Source organism: Alexandromys fortis, unplaced genomic scaffold (assembly GCF_014885135.2).
Source record: "Alexandromys fortis isolate MF-2015 unplaced genomic scaffold, M_Fortis_MF-2015_v1.1 scaffold_59, whole genome shotgun sequence".
Classification (NCBI taxonomy): Eukaryota; Metazoa; Chordata; class Mammalia; order Rodentia; family Cricetidae; genus Alexandromys; species Alexandromys fortis.
Genome location: NW_026067943.1, coordinates 5,430,809 through 5,451,973, shown reverse-complemented (window position 1 = coordinate 5,451,973; position 21,165 = coordinate 5,430,809). Strand labels below are relative to the sequence as shown.

Below are 21,165 nucleotides of genomic sequence, written 5' to 3'. Positions count from 1 at the left end.
TTTATTCAGACTTGAGGAAGCCCTTTTCTACCTAACTGCAGCACAAAGATCTCTCCGCCCAGGAAGGTGGGAAATTACCATATTAACAATGGAGAAGATTGCCTGCAGCTAAATCACCAGGTGGGGCAGGGATAGCACGGAAACACACAGGAAGCTTAGTTAACTGATAACAAACTGTCCCCGCCAATGCACCCCAGGAATAAGGGAGACCAGGGCCCTACACTTTCTGGTCCAGTTTTGCAAAAGCTGCTTCTGAGTCTTGTGCAGTGGACAGAGCTTTGGAAGCTGCCTTTAGAGTCCTGATTCCGATGGTGGTCGGAGGGTCCCGAGGCTGTCTTGAAGGCTCTCTTAGTGGCTTGGACTGGCTGCTTTTCTTCCTTCGCAGCACTTGAAGCAGCAGATTCGGATTTCAAAGCCTTTTTGGCCATTGTGAGGAGGTAGGGCTCTGTGTCATCCAGGTGGCTCTCCAGGAAATGCAACACCTTCTGCTGGAAGGTCTCATAGGAAAAGTTCTGGATAACAGGGTGGGCCAAGTTCTTTTCTCGGATAATGTTCAGAAGATCAGTTCTTAGCTTCTGAGTTGTAGGGTCCTTGGACATGTATTTTTTGAAAAAAATTTGAAGCCTTTTCAAATTCTTTGTTTTTGATACAAATAATGACAGCAGCCTTTCTGACCAGTTTTCTGCTGGATTCGACCACTGCTTCTGTCAGTGTAAATTCTGTTTTCATCATCTCCAGGACATTGATAGCTGATTCCAGGGGTGTGAATTAAGTATAGGGTATGTCGCTAAAACCCCGGGTAAGCCAGTTCTAATAGCTGGTGTTGGCATTGGATCCTGTCCTTGTGCCTCCTTACTCTGTTCACCAGCTCCAATAATTTCTTCAATCTTTTCAAATCTTTTTTTATCATTGTCTCTCTTAAATCCTGAATCTCCTGACCTGTATATGTTTCTAGTGATTTCACTGAGGTATCAATTTTTTGGTCCCCATTCTGCACCTATGATTCCAAAGCTTTAAATTTTTCCTTCAAAGATAACATGTCCTCCTTAAACTTTTCTTGTTTATCATGTAGATTCCCATCTTGGAGGTACATTCTGTCTGTTACCTTATCAAAACTTTGTGATAAAGTCTGAATGTCAAATTCAACAGCCTGAACTCTTTCAGGTAACTTTCTAGTACCCTTGGATATGGAGTCAATTTTGTCTATCATAGTATCCACTTGTTCAGATAACCTCTGATTTTCAATAATTTTAATCCTGTCAATTAGTTGTTTGTTCATTATTAGTTCGTAAAGATTCTATCGTTCTTAGGAGTGCCATATTCTTCTGTTCATTATTAGTTCGTAAAGATTCTATCGTTCTTAGGAGTGCCATATTCTTCCTTAATGATAAAATATGGAAAAGAAAACTGAAACCTAGTAACAAGCAAATTAAGGTATCCCCATAATCATATAAACCTTGTATGATATAATCCATTGTATTAGTAAATACAAATTTACTAATCCATTGTATTAGTAAAAACAAAGCAGTAAATTTTGCGTTAGAAACGAAAACTGCCATATTACCTATTATCCAGCAGGTGGCGCTGTTGCTGAGTCGCAACAAAAATGGGGTCCTGATTCAGGGTCTGCCTTAGTAGATGTTAAAAACTGGAAAATGCGAGTTTCTCAACAAAGTAAATGTAATTAAAACAATTTCATAGACGGAACCAGAAACCCAGAATCCAGGGGTAGAGAAGAGCAACCTGGAAGCCACTTGTGCCTCCACCTGACAGAGTTGCCCTGAGGGGTTGCAGCTTTTGGCAACTGCTTGTGCTCTGGTTTGCGCCACTCAAGCGCTGCGCTTGCAAGGGAGATTTAAAAACGACTCAGAAAAGAGCAAACCATGTGGGCAGAGACTACGCAGGCCTGTGGAGTTTAAATCCACGTGGGGAGGCAAAAGATAGGGTGCGTGGGGACTTGAAGTCAATCTGAGGTGTCTAAAGGGAAAATATAAGGAACTGCAGCAAGAAAAACCACTGTGTGATAATTTATGTTAAACTGCTGGCTCCACGCACAAGGCACAGGCCGTAAGGCACAGGCCGTGGCTGAGGGAGGGAGGGCTCGCGCCAAGCTGAGGTGGCAGCAGGCAGCCGAGCAGGGGAAGGAGGGATCCTAAAACCAAACATTGGGCGCCAGATGAAGGCGAAGGCATAAGTCACAAAACAGTCCCACACCAGTTTGGAATTATGATTAATAGAATGGTTATTTATTTAAAGGGGGAAAAACTTACAGATCACCGTCCCAGACAACAGCCCTCTGCGCAAACAGGAAGGGAGTCTAGTCGCCGGAAGCAGAGCAGGAAGTAAGAGAGAGAGGAGAGGGAAGTGGCCACTTTTTTAAAGGGAGAGAGACCACGCCCCAATGGGCTGGTATCTCAGCGGCTATTGGCTGAAGGAGCGGGAGAAGCTCCCGCAACAGGAGACTGTGAATACTCTTAAGGAAGAATATAGCAATCACCTGACACCTTGGGCAGTTACTCAGTGAATGACAGTGAGGCCCAAACTGGATCTTTTTCCTTTTCAATTTTATTGTTTTTATTTTTATTTTATGTGTATGAATGTTTTGCCTGCACATATAGATGCGCAACATGTGTGTGCAGTACCCAGGGAGGCCAGGAGAGGATGACAGAGCCCAAGGAACTGGAGTTACCAGCTGTTGTGAGTTGCTATATGAGTGCAGGAAGAGAACCCAGGTCCTGTGCAAGAGTAGACAACGCTTTTAATTACTGAGACATCTCTTCAGCCCTCTTTTTTTATTTTTTACATTAGACTATGCAAGCAAAGGTTGTTACTTCACTCCTCTAGTAAACCCTGTTTACACTTCAGAGCTTCAGAATCCTACCTAGAGTTGCTGGACTCTAGTTGTGTGTAGGCCCATATTTCTGTATGGTACAAGAGCCATAAGCCCGGTCTGAGGTGGTCACAAACTCTGCAGACAAGCTGTCTCTGTTTAACAATAGCCAGGATGTGCTGCTCCTAGTTTCTTTTGTTATAAATGTAGATCACCTGAGAAGAGGTGACCAGACGTGAGGAACCCGCGAGAAAAAAAATCTATGGATGCGTGAGTAGTGAGCGCTCAGAACTAGAGATGTAGAATAGAGAAAGAAACGTAGAAAAGCGGGACAAAATTTAAATCGGGAGTAAAAATTTGTAAATAAGTTAGATATATGGGATAAGGAAAAAGTAATCAGTTATATATGTTGGTAACAAGTTACAGTGGAGCAGAAACAACGGCAGACTTATTGAGAATCTGTAAGCGTGATAGATGCAGAATTGTAACTTTTATTGCTTGCTAAATGAGCAGGAAAGGTAAAGGAAAAATGACTTCTGGCCTAAGAATCACCAAGTTACCGCTGAGATTGAGCTGCCACGTGCACACAGTAGCCAGTTAACATAACCCACCCGTGGGTAAAAGGCAAGGAGGAGCAAAAGTAAGTTTAGAGAGCAAATTTAACCTCATAGAACAGAGGAGAGGATTCAGAAATTCTCCTAATTTTATGATTTACAAGTTAAAATAAAAAAGATAGTTAAAAATCCACCTGCCAGAGCTCGGAAAGGCGGTCTAACAAAGTGAGCCTATGTCCTACCCCCTGCCGTGCAGCACAGCTTCAACTAAAGGAAAAAAGACAGGTTTAAATTAAGGTAGCATCTGAGATAAGCAGGTTAACATGCTTCTTTTCCATTTCACAATTTTGCTTCTTTGTCAAAAGTCTGCTGTTTGTAGGCAAGTGAATTCATATCCAAGGTGGATTGATTTCAGTACTATGGCTCTGTAGTAAAGTTTAAAGTCAAAGATTGTAATGCATTCAGAAGTTCCTTGATTGTACAGGATTTTAAGATTGTTTAGGCTATCCTTAGTTTTTGTCTTTTCTCATAAAGCTGAGGATTGTTTTTTCGAAGTCTGTGAAGGATTTTGTTATAAGTTTAATGAGCATTTGCATTAAATCTATGGATTGCTTTCAGTAAGATTGTCAATTTTGCTATATTGGTGCTATCTTTACAAGAGAATAGGAGATCTTTCCATTTTCTGATGGCTGAAATTTTTCTTATATGAGGTTAAGTATTAGGTTTTTATGTTGAGGTCTTAAAAAGAAAAGAGAGAAGATGGATTTGGTTCGTCTGATGCATTTTGGGTACAGACCATAGGTCCTCAGAGACCAGAACTCACTTTGTTTATAAATGGAAAAAGATTTTCTGGCCTCTTGGATACTGGTGCGGATATTTCCGTCATAACTGCCAGTCAGTGGCCTTCTAAGTGGCCAAAAATGGAGACTATTACACAGTTACAAGGAATCGGTCAGACTAGAAATCCTGAATAGAGTAGCAATGAACTGCATTGGAAAGATGAGGAAGGACATGAAGGAACCTTTAAGCCATATATTATTCCCCATTTACCTGTGAACTTATGGGGCAGAGATATTATGTCCAGAATGGGAGTATATTTATATTCTCCCAGCACAGCTGTTACTAATCAGATGTTTCAACAAGGATTATTACCTAATCAAGGTCTAGGCAAGAATAATAAGGGAAGGGTAGATCCTGTCGTATTAGACAGTAGACCTTCTAGAGCAGGATTAGGGTATTTTTAGGAGAGGTCGCTGAAAGACCTGCACTCCATGCAGACCTGATAATATGGAAAAGTGATGAGCCTGTATGGGTAAGTCAGTGGACTCTAACACAAGAAAAATTACAAGCTGCCCAGCAGTTAGTGCAGGAACAACTGGATAGTGGACATATTTCACCATCTAATTCTCCATGGAACTCTCCAAATTTTGTTATTAAAAAGAAATGGGGAAAGTGGAGATTAATTCAGGATTTAAGAGAGGCTAATGCAACCATGCAGCCAATGGGAGCATTGCAACCGGGGTTGCCGTCTCCAGCAGCCATACCAAAAGGCACGCATAAGATTATCTTAGACTTGAAAGATTTTTTTAAAGTTATTTATTTATTTATTTATTATGTATACAATATTCTGTCTGTATGCCTGAAGGCCAGAAGAGGGCGCCAGACCTCTTTACAGATGGTTGTGAGCCACCATGTGGTTGCTGGGAATTGAACTCAGGACCTTTGGAAGAGCAGGCAATGCTCTTAACCACTGAGCCATCTCTCCAGCCCCTTGAAAGATTGTTTTTATACAATTCTGTTAGCGCCACAAGATTGTCAAAGGTTTGCTTTTGGTATTCCTTCAGTTAATTTCAGAGAGCCAATGAGGAGGTATTAGTGGAATATTTTGCCCCAGGGCATGTTAAATAGTGCTACTTTATGCCAGAAATTCGTAGCCCAAGCTATACAGGTGGTTAGAAATTGATTTCCACAGGTTTATGCAATTCATTACACGGACGACATCTTGCTGGCTCATAGACATGAGGATACTTTACTAGAGACATATGGATTGTTACAGCAGAGTGTAAGCCATGCAGGTTTGGTTATTGCTCCTGAGAAAGTACAGAGGCACCCACCTTTTCAATATCTAGGTCATATGTTATATCCCAAAGAAATTAAGCCTCAAAAGATAGAAATCAGGAAGGATGACTTAAAGACTCTTAATGACTTTCAAAGGCTATTAGGAAATATACAATGGCTAAGACCTTATTTAAGATTTCCTACAAGAGACCTTGAGCCTTTAAATGAAATACTTAAAGGAGACAGTGGTCCAAATTCTAGCAGGCAGCTTTCAGAAGCTGCCAGACAGACTCTCTCACAGATAGAGCAGGCCATACAGGAACAGTAAGTGTACTATATCGATTACAACCAAACATGGCAAGCGTGTATTTTATCTACAAGACTGACTCCTACAGCAGTCTTATGGCAGAATGTGATGTGGGAGTGGTTTCTTATTAATAAAGAAACTGCCTTGGCCCATTTTATTGGATAGAAAATTAGGTAGGCGGAGTATACAGAAGAGAATTCTGGGAGAAAGAAGGTTAGAGGAGGAGTCGCCATGATGCTCCCACTCCAGACAGATGCAGGTTAAGATCCTCTCTGGTAAGCCAGCTCATGGGCTACACAGAATATTAGAAATGGGTTAGAACAATATGTAAGAGCTAGCCAATAAGAAACTGGACCTAGCCGGGCCAGGCAGTGTTTGAAAGAATACAGTTTCCATGTAATTATTTCTGGGTATAAGCTAGCCATGCGGGCGGCCGGGTGCCGGGGACGCAGCCCTGCCGCTCCTATTTCAACAGATGGCGCCCAACGTGGGGCTAAATCCACTTAAAAACCTGAGAAGCCTTAAAAATAAGGGAAACAGAGTTTAACACAGATTTTTGCTGTTTTGTTGGTGACATGCTGTAGAGAGATTCCTGATTCAGCAACAGCAGCAGAGAAAAAAAGCTGCGTCATTTTAAAGCGCGGCTTCCTGGTGCTATGCTGCCAGCGTGAACTCTGGCTTTAAAGCATTTCAAGGCTTTTATGGGACTGGATGTTTCTGTTCCCACTTGGGATCGGAGGAGATTGCTCTGAGACCTGCCGATGGCTCAGCGTTCCCTGCCTACACCTGGGCAGATGGCGGAATCAGGCTTAGGCAGGCGGAAGAGCATGGCGGATTCCTGCTGCCATACAGAGACGCGTTTTCAGACTGCGCAGTGCTCTGCGTGTCAGATTTGGCTGTAACTTGGATAAAAAGAGTTTCTGTGCTGCACACTCAGTCTCAAAATTAAATTGCTGATTGCGGCTCCAATGTAAACTGCTGTTTGCCTGTAACTGTGCTCAGCTCAAAAGCACCAAATGACTCTGAGGCAGGAGCGGCTGCTCCTTGCTGAACTGTGCTGATCTCAGGCAGGAACTACCGTAATTACCTTAAAACCGTGCAGTTAAGGTTTAGACTGGGCAGGACACAGGCAGTACCGTATTACCTATACATGGTGCAACTTAAGTTTTTAAGAAATGCTTAACATTTTAAGAAATGCTCCTGGAAAAAAAAAAAAAAATTACAGATTCACAGTAAAACAGATTCAGACACCGTTGGATGAATGTACGTAGGCTTGGGGAAAAAAAGAGAATATAAAGAATAAAGTTAATGTCTTAAAAAGAAAAAGGGTAAAGTCTTTAAAGAGACAGAGTACAGAAGTACAGATAGTTATAGATTAAGAGAAATAAAGAAAAATAAGCCACGTAAAAATGAAAAATTCACAGAGAGTCTGGATTATGTACATTGTGTTTTCTTTAAAATTTTTGACTGTGAAGGAGCTAAGTACAAAGAGACATTTTATTATATGGGCTGCTAAGCTGAACCTGCACATATGTTCTAAAGGTATCTTGACTTCAAAATTTGGATCTAAGGATATGATGCTTTGGAGAGGGTCTTCTTTTGTTTCCACAGAGGATGTGACCCTATGGATTGCATCTATCCCGGTATGGTATGATAGACCACGCCCTCCTGAAAGGTTGCTGTGAACACCCTCAAAAAATTACTTCACTCAACTGCCAACCGAGATGAACCTGACACACAGGTTACACCCTAAATGATCTGATTAACAGTGCCCCCATTCAGCAGGAAGCAGTTTGGAGAGAAAAAACTACGCCCATGTTCCCAAATATTGTTTATAAATGTTCTTTTACATTTAAAGGGGGATATGATATAGATATGAATAATTTGCATTGGTATGGATTTTAAGGTCAATTTTGTTATATGTATATGTATTTTTGAACTTGATTAAGGTATTGTGATTGTGTAGTTCATTTTAAAATGTAATGTATAATTAGGAAATATAGGTTGTTAATGGATAATCATCGCTAATAGTTAAGCTTGTAGTCATGTTAATTAGATTTTCTAGATATATAGAGATATATTTCAATTAGATAGGCATTCTTCATATCTTTCAAAGACTGCAGAATATGGCATTTAAAATATTTTAATAACTTAGGACTTTTCATGACAAGGAGACACGTCTGCTCCTGGCAGCACCAGCTACTTCAAGAGGAAGATGGGCATCGAAGAGGATCCTTATGGAGTTTGATAGCCATTTGGGCAAGAAACTGCTCTTGCCTGGACTGTTGCATAAACTGGACACAGAGAACCCGCAGAGAGAGGACTGCTGAACTTGCCTAAAGGTGAGATGGTCTTTCGGGGTTCCTGATTCATGAAAGAGTCTGCGAGACATTCTGCAGGACACAGCAGAAAATGACTGAACTGTCTTTGAAATTTCCTGCTTCATGGAAATGTCTCTGGATACCATGGGCCTGTAGGCCGAAGATGGATGCCCCAACGGTACAGAGGAACTTTGGGTGACTGTCCAGGCAGCGAGATGTCTCTGTCATTTCTAGAGTTTTCTTATTTCTTGTTTGATAGGTAATATTATATCCTTCTGGAGTCTTTGATGGAGTTGAAGAATGGTTAGTTATAGTTTTCCTTAGTTATGATAAGAGATAAAATAGATATAAATATTGTAACTGTAATTCTTACTTGATAACTGTTTTGTTATATGTAATTTTACTATGTTAAAGTTAAAGCCTTTCTTTTTTGTTTAAACAGAAAAAGGGGAAATGATGTGGGAGTGATTTCTTATTAATAAAGAAACTGCCTTGGCCCATTTTATTGGATAGAAAATTAGGTAGGCGGAGTATACAGAAGAGAATTCTGGGAGAAATAAGGTTAGTGGAGGAGTCGCCATGATTCTCCCACTCCAGACAGATGCAGGTTAAGATCCTCCCTGGTAAGCCAGCTCATGGGCTACACAGAATATTAGAAATGGGTTAGAACAATATGTAAGAGCTAGCCAATAAGAAGCTGGAACTAGCCGGGCCAGGCAGTGTTTGAAAGAATACAGTTTCCGTGTAATTATTTCGGGGCATAAGCTAGCCATGTGGGCGGCCGGGTGCCGGGGACGCAGCCCTGCTGCTGCTCCTATTTCAACAAGAATGGACCACTTTTATGGCTGCATCTGCCTGTATCACCAGCAAAAGTATTAAATCCTTATTTTGAAGCAATAGCATGCTTAGCACAGAAGAGCAGAATGGAATCTAGAAAATATTTTGGCAAAGAACCAGCTGTAATCAATGTTCCTTACACTAAGCAGCAAATTGAATGGTTATTTCAGAATAGTGATTCATGGGCAATCGCGTTTGCTCAGTTTCAAGGTCAGATTAATAATCTTTTCCCAGCTGACGAGTTACTGCAGTTTACTCAACAGCATTCATTCATTTTTCCTAAAATAGTAGCAAAGGATCCCTTAAAGGATGCTTTGTTGATTTTCACTGATGGCTCATCTAATGGAAAAGCTGCTTATGTAGTCAATGGCAAAGAACACGTGGTACAGACAGAACCAGCTTCAGCTCAAATAGTTGAGCTGTGGGCTACAACTCTAATATTTAAGAATTTTGCTATTAAGGCTTTTAATCTATATACTGATAGCCAGTATATTTATGATGCATTACAAATCTTGAAAACAGTGCCATATATAGGAACTAGCAATGAACAAGGTATTGTTTCAGCAAATTCAAAAAGCCATACAATGCAGAAAGTTACCATGTTTTGTGGGACGTATCAGAGCGCATTCAAGTCTTCCTGGTCCATTAGCTGAAGGTAATGCTCTAGCTGACGAACTTACAAAAATAATTGCTGTATCTCAAATTGAACTTGCACAGCAGTCACATGCTTTGCACCATCAAAACAGTTTAAGTTTAAGAAAACAATTTAAGCTGACCAGAGAAGCTGCTCAACAAATTGTTAAACAATGTGAAAGATGCCCACAATATCTACCTGTGCCTCATTTGGGGGTAAATCCCCGAGGACTACTTCTTGACCATATATGGCAAATGGATGTAATTCACATTACTGAGTTTGGAAAGTTGAGATATGTGCATGTGACAATTGATACTTACTCAGGATTCATAATGGTCACAGCACAAACTGGGGAAGCTGCCAAGCATGTAATAACTCATTGCTTAAAATACTTTTCATGCATGGGAACCCCAAAGGTAATAAAGACGGACAATGGATCCGGATATGTTAACAAAGCTTTTCAAAAAGTTTGTACTCAATGGAATATTGTTCATAAGACTGGTATTCCATATAATCCTCAAGAACAAGGAATTGTGGAGTGTGCACATAGCTCCTTGAAAACACAACTCCAAAAAATAAAGACGGGGGGTTGTATCCTCAGACGCCACACAATGCCTTAAATCATGCATTGTTTATGCTAAACTTCCTTTTTGGTTTTTCGAGACAGGGTTTCTCTGTAGCCTTGGTGCCTGTCCCAGAACTAGCTCTTGTAGACCAGGCTGGCCTCGAACTCCCAGAGATCCGCCTGCCTCTGCCTCCCGAGTGCTGGGATTAAAGGCATGCACCACCACCACCCGGCTTACGCTAAACTTTCTAAATACAGATGTCCATGAGCGATCAGCTGTGGACAGATTATGGCATAATGGTACAAAAACCACATTTGCTAAAGCAAAGTAGAAGAATCTTTGCTCTGGAATTTGGAAAGGACCCAATCCCATCCTAATATGGGGTCGAGGGCATGTCTGTGTTTTCTCACAGGATGAAAATCAAGCCAGATGGCTTCCAGAGCGACTAATTCGATGCACTCAGCAGAAGGACAATGGACCTGAGGACAGCTTAGCTGACAACCGCGCCGCAGAAGGAACAGAAAGAGAAGAGCTCCAGGAGGAATCCGGTAACCCAGCCCACAGAGAGGAGCCTGATCTGGACCTGCAACTCGCACCACTGTAGGGAGACTTCAGACAAAGAGCTCCTGCTGAGATGAGCGGACTGCAGTATTTGCAGCTGGCTGTGGTGTGAAACTTGTTCAGAACTAAGATACAAACTGAACATTTGAGTGTTGTTGGTTTATGGGACACAACTCATTTTGAATAAAATATTAAACCTAAGAACTAAGACCTAAGCTTTCCCCTCAAGGAAAGAAAGATGCAAAATAAAGTATGACTAAAACCCCTCTTCACTTAACAAGGGGGCAGACTAAGGGTTTAACAGCTACACAGAGATGGAAAATGAGATTTAATAACAGCAAATGGCATTATACTCTTAACGGTAATGACCTGATATTTACAGCTGCATATAAGGTGATGGGAAAAATCTGGTAATGACCAGTGGTGCTAAGAACATGAAATTATGATAAAGTAAGAATATGAAAGAGTTGGTAATGACCAACTAAATATGAAATTATAAATAATTGAAGAGTTGGTACTGACAAACTAAATATGAAATGAATAATCAGAGAGCTGGTTTTGACCGGCTAAATATGAAATTATGAATAAATTGGAGAGCTGGTACTGACCGGCTAAATATGAAATTATGAAAATTGAAGAGCTGGTTTTGACTGGCTAAATATGAAATTATGATATGAAAGATTTGAAGATTGGTATTGACCAATGATGTGGAAAAATCATGATTGTGAGTTGTTGCGATTGACAGTTGGCTGAAACAGAGGTTGTGACGATGAATGTTGAGAGTTGATACGTATGAGAATGTTAGTTCTAAATGTCCTGTACCAGCGGAAGAAACATTTTCAACTCAGGTGATTCTACTCTCCTTTAAGATAGGAGAATATAGCCTTTGGGAGCATAATTATTCATAAAGCATTATGATACATCCTGACAAAAGATATGGCTGATACACAGGGCCTGAAAAGTATATTTCTCTCCACTAATCTCTTCTCTTTACAGAGGTCAGCAGTCAATGACGGGTTTGAAGCTTCTTCTCCCCAGATGCCTAAGACAGAGGCTCACATATATGATGCCTGTTCCAATGACGAAAAAATTTGGGTAAATGAAGAGGACTTTTCCCAAACCAGGCACGACCCATCTGTCCTGTTGCAGAAACACGGGGGTTATTAAAATTAATAAGAGAGAGTGGATTGTAGACCCATATTTCTGTATGGCACAAGAGCCATAAGCCTGGTCTGAGGTGGTCACAAGCTCTGCAGACAAGCTGTCTCTGTTTAACAATAGCCAGGATGTACTGCTCCTAGTTTCTTTTGTTATAAACGTAGATTACCTGAGAAGAGATGTTGACTGAAACTGATGACTTAAGAATTAGGAGTTTTGGTGCTTCCTTCTTTTGTAATTTGGAGTATGTCTTTTTTTTTTTTTTTTTTTTTTTTTTTTTTTTTTTGTTTTTTTTTTTTTTTTTTTTTTTTTTTGGTTTTTCAAGACAGGGTTTCTCTGTGGCTTTGGAGCCTCTCCTGGAACTAGCTCTGTAGACCAGGCTGGTCTTGAACTCACAGATATCCGCCTGCCTCTGCCTCCCGAGTGCTGGGATTAAAGGCGTGCACCACCATCGCCTGGCTGGAGGATGTCTTATAGAGATGCTAATTCATGGCCTACCTGACTGCTACCATACAGGTAGATGTGGACGTGACTTGAGCCCATGCACCTGGTTGCCTAGGAGACAGCCTAATGTGTTTTCCCGCTCAACCGATGTGACGATATAAGGTGTTTGTATAATAAAGAAGAGATCTTTGGAGAGAGATCTTGCCCTCCCATGATGACCGTGTAAGCTGCGTCAGTTTATTCCTTGCGACTCCATTCCAGTCCAGTTAGGGAATCTGTGTTGGACCCACACGGCTTCCAACAGTTGTGATTGAGGTAAAGACCAGCTTTTGTTAACGTCTTTATAGGTGAATGTGTTACAGCTTCCTGACTTAGGGTCAGCTCTAGAGGGGTAAAGAGCTGCAATAGGACAGCTCTGGAGGCTAGAGCCACAGTAGGGCAGCTCAGCCCTGGAAGGAAGGTGTCCAAGACTATTTGGAAGGCAGGATACCCGAAGCTGGAGTGCAGTGTGGGGATGATATCCTGGAGAGCCGCTACAGCTGAATTCTTCTCTGTTCCTTTAAGGGAATGTCCTAGCAGAGCTATCTGCTTCTTCTCTGGTCCAAGATGTTTCTTATTCTGCTAAAGTTGAAGCGCCTGCAGAAATGTAGCAATCTCTTCTAGCTCAGGGGAAAAGTTGTTACTTTTTTTCTGTCCCGCCTTACTCAGCCCTCCTTAAGGTCCTAGCAAGGTTCTCCTGTTCTGCTCCGTCTTGCTCAGGCCCCCTAGGGGAGCGTCTAAGCAAGGTTTTTCAGCTCAGTCCCCTAAGGGATGTCCAGCCAGGTTCTTCTAGTCTGTGCTGGGGAATAAGGGTCATCCCCCAAGACTCTTTTTGAGAAAGAGATTTATTTGGGAAGGAGGAGTACAGGATAGTGGCTGCCTCTGCCAGGGAGGGATAAATTGCCACCTCTGAACCAGCAGAGAGGCTTATGCAGGGTTTCTTAGAGGCAGAGTTTTTCCAAGGAGAAGAGGGATTGGTTAGTTTAGTTGGTCAGGGGCAGTTATGGCTCTGACTTCATGGCTAAACAGTGTTTCTCTCACTGATCCTTTTTTAGTTTTTTTTACTCTAATCTTAGGACCAGGGCATATTTCTTTCACCGACTCTGTCTGATTCTAGGGACAAAGTGTGTTCCTTTGGCACTGGTTTCAGAGTCAGGGCATGTTTCTTTGGTCCTGGGTTCAGGGATAAAGATGTTTCTTTCCCTGGCCCAGGTCTCAGATCCAAGGTGTGTTTCTTTTACTGACGCTGGGCTCAGAGTCAGGGTGCCCAGTGATTGGTTGGTTTCCTGCTCCAGTTGTCCCTTTTACCCTACAGTCCTGCTGGTATTGGATTAAATTATGCATTTTCTAACTGTGGGGTGAAGCATTTTACTGTATTCTATGAATCTTTTTTTTAAACGTATATTTTTTAAGATTTATTTATTTATTAAGTATACAACATTCTGCCTCCATGTATGCCCGCAAGCCAGAGGAGTGTGCCAGACCTCATTGCAGATGGTTGTGAGCCACCATGTGGTTTCTGGGAATCGAACTCAGGACCTCTGGAAAAGCAGCCAGTGCTCTTAACCACTGAGCCATCTCTCCAGCCCTCTATGAATCTTTTTAAAGGAATTTAAAGTTTTTTTTATATGTATGAGTGTTTTGCTTGTATGTATGCCTGTGTACCATGTGCATGCAATGCCCAAAGAGATCAAAAGAGGGTATCAGATTTTCTGGAGCTGGGAATAGAGATGGTTGTGAATCACAATGTGGGTGCTGGGAATTGAAGCTAGGTCCTTTGCAAGAGTAACAAGTACTCTAAACCACTGAGCCATCTTTCCACCCCAGTCTCCTTTAAAGAAATAAATTGCTTTAATATCAGCACTCAAAAAGAAAACAAAACAAAATAGAATCAGGATTTATTTTTTAAATCCATTTGTTTTGTTTATTTGTTTTTCAAGACAGGGTTTCTCTATGTAGCCCTGAATGTCCGTGAACTCACTCTGCTGTAGGCAGAACTTTTCATCAAGACTGCTGTCCAACAACCACACAGAGACTTAATATTAATTATAAGCATTTGCTCAATAGCTCAGGCTTGTTACTAGCTAACTCTTACATTTTAAATTAACCCATATTTTTTTTTCCATGCTCTGTCATGTGCTTGGTACTTTTTCTCAGTACAACAAGTTCATTTCTTTTTCTCCATATCTCTTTGTGATTCTGAGAGACTCCTCCTCTTTTTCTTCACACTCTCTTTTTGTTTGCAGGCTCTACCTCACCTCTACCTGTCCAGCCAGCTATTGGCTAGTCAGCTTCTTTAGTAACCCAATCACAGTGGCATATATTCACACAGTGTAAAGGAATATTCCATACCCTATAGACCAGGCTGGCTCAAACTCACAGAGATACACCTACCTCTGCCTCCTGTTGTAGGAGGCCTCTTGTTCGTTTCCTGGCCACCCAGACTCCCAAAATAACCACAAAGAAACTATATTATTTAAAATACTGCTTGGCCAATGACTCTAGCATATTCCTAGCAAGCTCTTACATACTAAATTAACCCATTTCTTTTATTTTATATTTTACTACAAGGTTCCTGGCCTACCGGCAAGGTTCTACCTAGCAGCTTCCGTCTGTTTCCTGTGGGGGCTCCAGGGTGTCTCTTCACTCTGCCTTCTTTCTCCCAGCCTCACTTTGGTTTTTCCCACCTAGCCTCCCAAGTGCTGGGATTATACACCATCAATACTTGGCAGTAAAATCTATTCATTTGATCTGAGTGTTACAAAATTTAATTTTTTTTCCTTTTTGCTAGACGGTGGTGGTGCATGCCTCTAATCTCAGCACTCAGGAGGCAGAGGCAGGCAGATCTCTGTGAGTTCGAGGCCAGCCTGGTCTACAAGAGCTAGTTCCAGGACAGGCTCCAAAAGCTACAGAGAAACCCTGTTTTGAAAAACAAACAAACAAAAACAAAAAACCCAAAAAACTTAATTTTTCATCTCTATTCTTTCTTCTAGACTGTTTTTAATAGAACTTCTAGGCGTTCAACAGCCAAGCTTAAAGGCTAAAATCAATAGGATTTAAAGAAACAAAGAGGGCAGCCAATACTTGGCCCTTGTCCTCCAAAGTCAGTTAGGTTTCAGGGGACCAGAGAAAAGTGTGACACCTATGAACGGGTTCTAAAGCTCCACTCGGGCATTTGAACCCTGATGTGGGAGTGATTTCTTATTAATAAAGAAACTGCCTAGGCCCCTTGATAGGTCAACCCTTAGGTGGGTGGAATAAACAGAACAGAATGCTGGGAGAACGAAGCTGAGTCAAGGAGTCGCCATGATTCTCCTACCGGACACAGATGCAGGTTAAGATCTTCCCTGTGGTGTTACAGGGATATTAGAAATGGGTTAGATCGATATGTAAGAGCTAGCCAATAAGAGGCTTGGAACTAATGGGCCAGGCAGTGTTTAAAAGAATACAGTTTCCATGTAATTATTTCAGGGCATAAGCTAGCCATGTGGGCGGCCAGGTGCCAGGAAAGTAGCCCGCTGCTCTTATCACTACAGAGTGGCGCCCAACATGGGGCTAAATCCACTTAAAAACCTAAAAAGGCTTAAAAATAAGAAAAAGAGAGTTTAACACAGATTTTTACTGTTTGTTGGTGGCATGCTTTAGAGAGATTTCCTGATTCGGCAACAGCAACAAAAAAAAAAAAAACTGTGTCATTTTAAAGTGTGGCTTCCTGGGACTGTGCCACCATTACAAACTCTGACTTTAAAACATTTCAACGGCTTTTATCGGACTAGATGTTTCTGTTCCCACTTGGGATTGGAAGGAGAGTTCTCTGAGATGGTGCCTGCACCTGGGCAGATGGCAGAATCAGGCTTAGACAGGCAGAAGAGCATGGCGGATTCCTACTTCCATACAGACTGTTTTCAGATTGCACAGTGCTCTGCGTGTCAGATTTGGCTGTAACTTGGATGAAAAGAATTTCTGTGCTGCACGCTCAGTCTCAGAATTTAAGTGCTGAGTGCCGCTCCTACCTGGTGGCCCCAGAGCTAGCAGAAAATGGTACGTCCTCCATTTTGAAATTTTCCTGACTCAGCAGCAGGAAAAAACTGGCTGTTTTAAAATGCCGGCTTTCTGGGCTGTGCCGTCATTGTGATCTCTGTCTGGCTCCTGCGGGAGACAGAGCTTTTGAATGGAGCATTTGGAGTAAAGTACTATGATTTGTTTGATGGCAACTAGACTGCTGTGTGCCTAAAAGGGGGACATTGCGTGCCGCAGTTCAGAGGCACAAGCAGCTCCTCCATGCTAGTGGTGCAATGTGCAAGGATCAGAGGCACCAGCAGCCCTGCCATGTTGGACTGGGCGGAGCAAGCAGGCAGTACCTGTTTTTGACCTAGAAATGTCACAACTTAGATTCTTTTTTTTTTTTTTTCTGAGACAGGGTGTCTCTGTAGCTTTTGGTTCTTGTCCTGGAACTAGCTCTTGTAGACCAGGTTGGCTTCGAACTCACAGAGATCTGCCTGCCTCGGCCTCCCGAGTGCTGGGATTAAAGGCATGCACCACCACCGCCTGGCCTATAAAGGCACAAAACAAAGTGCTCCTGGATAGTAAAAAAAAAATTACAGTTTCACAATAAAACAGATTCAGACACTGTTGGATGAATGTACGTAGGCTTGGGAGAGAGAAGAAAAAGAATATAAAGAATAAAGTTAATGTCTTAAAAGAAAAAGGGGTAAAGTCTTTAAAGAGACAGAGTACAGATAGTTATAGATTAAGAAAAATAAAGAAAAATAAGCCACGAAAAATGGAAAATTCACAGAGAGTCTGGATTTTTTGTATTATTATGTTTTCTTTAAATTTTTTGACTATGAAGGAGCTAAGTACAGAGAGACATTTCATTACATGGGCTGCCAAGCTAAACCAAAATGGATATAAGGGTATTACGATTTCAAAATTTGGATCTAAGGTTATGATGCTTTGGAAAAGTCCTTCTTTTGTTTTTGCAGAGGATGAGACCCTGTGGATTTCTTCTATTCCAATTTGGTATGATAGACCACACCCTCCTGAAAGGTTACTGTGAACACCCTCAAAAAATTACTTCACTCAACTGCCCGAGATGAACCTAGCAGCCAGGTTATCCCATAAAAGACCTAAATAACAGTGCCCCCATTCAGCAGGAAGCAGTTTGGAGAGAAAAAACTGCGCCCATGTTCCCAAAATATTGTTTATAAATGTTCTTTTACATTTAAAGGGGGATATGATATAGATATAAATAATTTGCATTGGTATGGATTTTAAGGTCAATTTTGTTATATGTATTTCTGATCTTAATTAAGGTAATGTGATTATGTAGTTCATTTAAAATTGTAATGTATAATTAGGAAATATAGGTTGTTGATCAATAATAATCAAGCTTGTAGTCATGTTAGTTAGATTTTCTAGATATATAGAGATATATTTCAGTTAGATAGGCATTCTTCATATCTTTCAAAGACTGCAGAATATGGCATTTTAAATGTTTTAATAACTTAGGGCTTTTCATGACAATGAGACATGTCTGCTCCTGGCAGCACCCGCTACTTCGAGAGGAAGATGGGCATCAAAGAGGATCCTTATGGAGTTGTATAGTCATTTGTGCAAGAAACTGCTCTTGCCTGGACTGTTGCATAAACTGAACACAGAGAACCCTCAGAGAGAGGACTGCTGAACTTGCCTAAAGGTGAGATGGTCTTTCGGGGTTCCTGATTCATAAAAGAGTCTGTGAGACATTCTACAGGATACAGAAGAAAGTGACTGAACTGTCTTTGAAATTTCCTGCTTCATGGAGGTGTCTGCTGGATATTATGGGCCTGTAGGCCAAAGATGGATGCCCCAACGGTACAGAGGAACTTTGGGTGACTGTCCAGACAGCCAAATGTCTCTGACATTTCTAGAGCTTTGGACTTCTTGTTTGCTTAGGTAATATTATATCCTTCTGGAGTCTTTGATGAAGTTGAAGAACAGTTATAGTTTTCCTTAGTTATGATAAAGATTATTGTAATTTTTACTTGATAACTGTTTTGTTATATGTAATTTTGCTATGTTAAAGTTAAAGCCTTTCTTTTTTGTTTAAACAGAAAAAGGGGAAATGATGCGGGAATGATTTCTTATTAATAAAGAAACTGCCTAGGTCCCTTGATAGGCCAACCCTTAGGTGGGTGTAGTAAACAGAACAGAATCCTGGGAGAAAGAAGCTGAGTCAAGGAGTCGCCATGATTCTCCTACCGGACACTGATGCAGGTTAAGATCTTCCCTGGTAAGACACCTTGTGGTGTTACAGGGATATTAGAAATGGGTTAGATCGATATGTAAGAGCTAGCCAATAAGAGGCTTGGAACTAATGGGCCAGGCAGTGTTCAAAAGAATACAGTTTCCGTGTAATTATTTCAGGGCATAAGCTAGCCATGTGGGCGGCCGGGTGCCGGGAAAGGAGCCCGCTGCTCTTATCACTACAGAACCCTTGGTCCCCAGTTGGTAACCTGTTTGGGAAAGTTTAGGAAGTGCAGCCTTGATGGAGAAAGTATGTCCACAGTTGGTAGGCTTTGACAGTACACGGTCTTACCCTACTTTTGGTTTGCTATCTCTGAAAGATGCCATCTCTGAACTTCCTGTTCCTGTCGTGATGTCTGCCATTTGCTGCCATGCTTTCTGGTCATGATGAACTCTTGTCCCTCTGGAACCATAATCAAAAGTAAACTCTTACTGCTATTAGTTGCCTAGGTCGTGGTGTTTTATCACAGTAACACAAACCTAATTAAAATCAAGGTCACCGGGCCAAGGGCACAGCTAGAGCAGAAAGAAGCCTGGTCTGTCTGAGTCATATGGAGCTGGCGGGAGTGCAGAAAGCTGAGAAAATAAAGTCACAGCTGCCCTACCTCCAACTAGGTTCAGATTCTGGAGATCAAACCATATCTAACAGCAGGTGACTGCATTTGACCCGTGGAAAAGTCAAAAACTCATCCTCCTGTATCCGGTCTTCATTCTTTGTTGCCTGTGTGGTGCTATCATGATGCTGTAGAACTGGAAGGTGAGCAGGTCTGCTCCCATCCTTGATGTTCCAACCCTGCAGTAGACACCAATTTCAAACGTTCCCTTGGCGAAAGGCAGATGTGGAGCCTGGTGCTTTGAGGAGCAAGAAGGAGCTGGTGAAAGAGGTCCTGCTAGACAAGAAATGAGGTTGCTGGAATCTGAACAGGGTCCTTGGCCTATCTCCTGGCCCAGGCTGCACTTAAGAAACTTGCTAGCCGGGGCTGGAGAGATGGCTCAGTGGTTAAGAGCACTGGCTGCTCTTCCAGAGGTCCTGAGTTCAATTCCCAGCAACCACATGGTGGCTCACAACCATCTGTAATGAGATCTGGCGCCCTCTTCTGGCGTGCGGGCATACACGGAGGCAGAATGTTGTATACATAATTAATAAATAAATCTTTAAAAAAAAAAAAAGAAACTTGCTAGCCATTGGGGAACGAGTTCCAGAAGGAATCCAGTCTATCATGCCAGCAGGAACCTGGGGGCCGGACCAGCAGTCAGGAAGCAGAGACCACTTTTCACGTGTGCACAGGAAGCAGAGACCACTTTTCACATGTGCACAGGAAGCAGAGAGAGAGCTGTCCTCCGCTTCAATAACTGAGGTTCTAGGGTGGGTTCAGAGGTGACTTGGGTGTGACTATAATCTGAAAAAGTAAAACCAGGACCACTAGGGTTCCACAAAGGACTCAGGATGTGTCTTTTACTGTAGATGGGGTTTCTCGTGTAATTCATAGAACATTGTAGATTTATGAATGGTCTCCAGATGGGGTTTTAAGGGACACACTGAGGTGGATTGTCCTTCTGGGTAAGAAGTGTAATGTCACAGACAGACAGACGGACAGCGTGGCAGGAACTCTTAGGAGAGTTCTGGCCCAGAAGGCAGAGTGGCAGAGGGGTGTGTGTGTGCTTCGTAGAGGTCTCAGAGAGAGAGGCCAGGTTTCTCAGGCCTCCCCTGATTCTTAAGCAGCCAGGGAGGGAAGAGATGTGCTGTTCTGAGGATGTGGGGGAGGAGGTGTTTTCATCACACAGATGGAGATGTGCCAGGCCAGAGATGTGTAGCAGCCCTCTGATACCTCGGAGTCTAGCAACCTGAGGACTGGGCGCTTCCTTCAGGAAGTGTAGCTAGTGCCTGTCATTCTCCTGGAATCTGGGTGCCTGACAGACTCACAGAGAGGCTCTGGGTATGGGCCTTGCCCATTCCTTTATGCAGCTATAAGAAAGAGGCTGCTGGGGCTGGAGAGATGGCTCAGTGGTTAAGAGCATTGCCTGCTCTTCCAAAGGTCCTGAGTTCAATTCCCAGCAACCACATGGTGGCTCACAACCATCTGTAAGAGGTCTGGCGCCCTCTTCTGGCCTTCAGGCACACANTGGTGCCCTCTTCTGGCCTGCAGGCATACACACAGACAGAACATTGTATACATAATAAATAAATAAATATTTAAAAAAAAAAAAAAAGAAAGAGGCTGCTGTAGGTGGGTATGACCTTGTCACTCCCCACCTCGTCCAGCAAGGTTGTAGCGACCACCGGAGCTCTTCTCACTGCAGTTTATTCCAGGACTTTATTCACTTTCTCTCTCTCTCTTCCCCTCTCTCCCTGGGCAAACCTCTCCCAGCCCTTAAGTAGGCATGGGCTGCCAATCCCGGATTGCCAGGTGGGCACTGCCCATAGGCCCACGAATATGCAAGCAGCTGATAATCATTGCATGATCATAGCATAGGTCAGGCCTTAGCCATCTCAGGAGTTGATTATACATCTCCATCAGTTGTGATTCCATGCAGCTCTCTACATGACCTGTTAAGCTCCTAGCCTCA

The 21,165-nt window shown here is 42.3% G+C and overlaps 1 pseudogene; it reads right to left on the bottom strand.

The window, feature by feature from the left end:
- Positions 1-217: 217 nt before the first annotated feature.
- LOC126505434 (telomeric repeat-binding factor 2-like) lies at positions 218-765 on the bottom strand (annotated as a pseudogene).
- Positions 766-21,165: the final 20,400 nt, after the last annotated feature.